The following is a 3,546-nucleotide window of genomic DNA, read 5'->3' as shown; positions in this document are numbered from 1 at the left end:
GTCTACGGGCAGCGTTGAGTCTACGGGCAGTGTTGAGTCTACGGGTAGTGTTGAGTCTATGGGTAGTGTTGAGTCTACGGGTAGCGTTTAGTCTACGGGCAGCGTTTAGTCTACGGGCAGCGTTGAGTCTATGGGCAGCGTTGATGTAAAACTTTTACGTCCGGCAAACTAAAGCAGTTCTAAAGTCATGAGTTTTCAATCTAGACGAGCGTTCCAGACGGCCACAGACTGCTTGTGCCGTCAGCGAGTAGCAGCACCTATGGAGACAGCCACAGCACGCGAAGTGGTGGGGGTGGCCAGTGCCACGCCCGGCCGTCTTTGTCTCCCCAGTGGCGGGGGGGAGAGGGGGCGAGCTAAAGACGTCCCACCTCTTCTTCGTCGCGTCGTCCTCTGCTCCGCGAACGAAGAGGAGGAGGAGGAGGCCACCCAGCCAGCTCGCCACGCGCTGCACCACCGCGCACGCCCGGCCCAGCAGGCGGAGAGCCCCAGAACCAGCGTCACCAGCAGGCCCCGCAGGGAGACCGCGTGTCCACCACCTCCGTCACCTCCATCTGCCTCCACCGTCACGCGAGCGCGCCGGGAGCCGTGCGTCCGCGTGGCCCAGCGGCGAGACTCGCGACCCATGGGCTCGGCACGAGGTGGAGAGAGGTGGTGGGTGGAGGAGGAGACGCGAGGCGGAGGAGGAGATGGAGCCAAAAACAACGAGGAGGAGGAGGGGGGGTGAAGGAGGCGGACGCGATGAGGTTGAGACGCGAGACGAGGCGCACGAGCTGACGGAGACCGGGAAAGGATGCTGCCGACGACAACGACGAGAAGGAGAAGGAAGAAGAGGAAGCAGAAGATCGTAGAGCTCACAAGCGGCAGGAGGGGAGCCGCACCCCGGGGGGTGACGAGAGCAGTGGGGGAGGAGGACAAAGACGCGGCGATGGAGCGATGTGACGGGGGGGTGGGGGGGGTCGAGGCGAATCGGCGCTCGAGTGCCCCCCCCCCTCCTCTCGTCACCTTTATCATCTCCCCAATCAAGCAATCGCCGCGCCACGCGCCAATGAAGCCCAATTAGCGAGGAGGAGGAGGACGGCGATGGAGGTGGTCCCAGCCGCTCCACGGCGCTGCTCGTGGCGTTCCTCGACAAAACGACAACCTCCCCTCCCTCCCTCCCCTCCCCTACCCCCTTCACCTCCCTCCCTCCTCCCCTCCCCTACCCCTCCCCCTTCCCTCTCCTCCCTCCCTCCCTCCTCCCCTCCCCTACCCCCCTCACTTCCCTCCCCCCTCCCCCTCCGTCGTCAGCTGACAACACCGACGGCGTTCCTCACCACCACCTCGACGATCATCACCACCGACTCGACCACCTCGACGATCATCACCACCGACTCGCCCCCATTGCTTCGGAGGATCGCGCCCGCTGCTGCTGCTGCCGCTGTCACCCTGCCGAGAATCTCGCCACCCAGACAATGAACACGTTCTAGACAGCCACAGTCGCGCGCCATTGTGGACATGCAACCCAAACTATGGACCACAGAGTGAACCCACAGAGACACGTAGATATGCATAGGCTCATAGAGACCCGTACAGACCTCATGGTACAACCCCACTGTGTTCTGCGCGCCTTCAAACGGAGGAGGAGGAGGAAGAGAGACACGACACGAAGTCTCTCTCCTCTCTCTGCTGAAGTCCGCTCGTCGTGGCCAGGAGCAGCAGCAGCAGCAAGAGGACATCCACACTGGGACATCGAGCTGCTGATCATCATCATCATCATCGCTGCTGCCATCATCATCATCGCTGCTGCCATCATCATCATCACTGCTGCCATCATCATCATCATCGCTGCTGTCATCATCATCATCATCGCTGCTGCCATCATCATCATCGCTGCTGCCATGATCATCATAATCATCGCTGCTGCCATCTATCATCGCTGCTGCTGACATCATCATCATCGCTGCTGCCATCATCATCATCGCTGCTGCCATCATCATCATCGCTGCCATCATCATCATCGCTGCCATCATCATCATCATCGCTGCTACCATCATCATCGCTGCTGCCATCATCATCACGCGCAAGCACGGACTGCCCGAACGCTCGCGTCCCCAGCGCGAGAGATGATGGGCTAATTAGTGTGATTAGCTAATTAGTGTGATTAGCCACACCTGGACGTCACGTGTCGGTGGTGCTCTGAGAGCCGATCTCCACTGATTGGTTGATTGGCAGAGCGGGGGGGGGGGCATGCAGAGGCCCGCAGCGTCAAAACGTTGAGCGGCGGATGGGGCCCTCGTCAAGGGCGGCACGCGTGCGAATTCGAGGCGTGACGCGCTTCTCCAGTGGAGCCACGTGACGTGCAGCACTGGCGAGTTCACCCACAACCCACGTCACGTGACGATGCCCGTACGGAATCTGCACGCGCGCGAGCTGATTGGTTGCTATTGACGGCGCCGGGCGTGTCACGTGACCCGGAGAATGATACAGACGGAACCCAGGGCCCTAGCAACCGGACTCCTGGCCCTGACAACCGGACCTCACGCCCTGGCAACCGGACCACGTGCTATCAACAGCAGCTTGGATCAACCTGGGAGCATGGGTTCAAATTAATGTGAGGTGGTGGTGGAGGTGGTGGTGGAAAGGTGGTGGCGGTGGTGACTATATGCACGTGGCTGTCTGCGATCCAGCACTGTGGGGGCAGCAGCAGCAGCGAGGGTTGCTGGATCACCGCACACACAGAGATGATGTTGTTGTATGAAACTCCCTCCCTTCCACCCGTGGGTGGGTGTCTAGGAGCCGTAAACCTGGCTCTGCCAGGCAGAAGGCGGCACAGCAAAGTGTGTGGACTAATCTCCATCTGTTCCATATCACTCCCTCCCACCCCGTGGCTCTGCCAGGCAGAAGGCGGCACAGCAAAGTGTGTGTACTAATCTCCATCTGTTCCATCTCACTCCCTTCCACCCCGTGGCTCTGCCAGGCAGAAGGCGGCACAGCAACGTGTGTGGACTAATCTCCATCTATTCCACACTCCCTTCCACTCCGTGGGTGGGTGTTGAGGAGGAGCCGTCGACCTGGCTCTGCCAGGTAGAAGGCGGCACAGAAACAGCGTGGACTCCACCCGTTCCGTCTATACGGGATAAAGCGTTTCCCCCTCGCACGCACCCGTGGGTTTTTTTTCCCCACACGTATAAACGCTCATTAATTGACCGACAATCTTAATATATAAAGGCAGCAGAGCTTGGGAAATTAGTTCATATCCTGTCCCTCGTTTCTTGAACCTTCTCTCAACCGTCAGCAACACACTCTCGCCTGAATACCGTTCGAATTACCACCAGCCAATCCAACGCTCATTGATCAACAGTGGCCGTTCCGACGGACCAATCGGGGATCGTCCCAGGAAAGTGACCAGCCGATTGCCAATTCTGCCTGACCAATCAGGAATCGTCCCAGAACAGCGGTCAGCCAGTGGCCAATTTCGCTTGACCAATCAGGGCTCGTTCCAGAAGAGCGATTCGCCAATGGTAAATTATCGAATTAAGTGATTTGCTCATAAAATGGAATTGGGCC

Source organism: Lethenteron reissneri, chromosome 67 (genome assembly GCF_015708825.2).
Source record: "Lethenteron reissneri isolate LAM-NWPU_2019-01 chromosome 67, ASM1570882v1, whole genome shotgun sequence".
NCBI classification, from domain to species: Eukaryota; Metazoa; Chordata; class Hyperoartia; order Petromyzontiformes; family Petromyzontidae; genus Lethenteron; species Lethenteron reissneri.
This window is presented reverse-complemented; position numbering follows the sequence as displayed.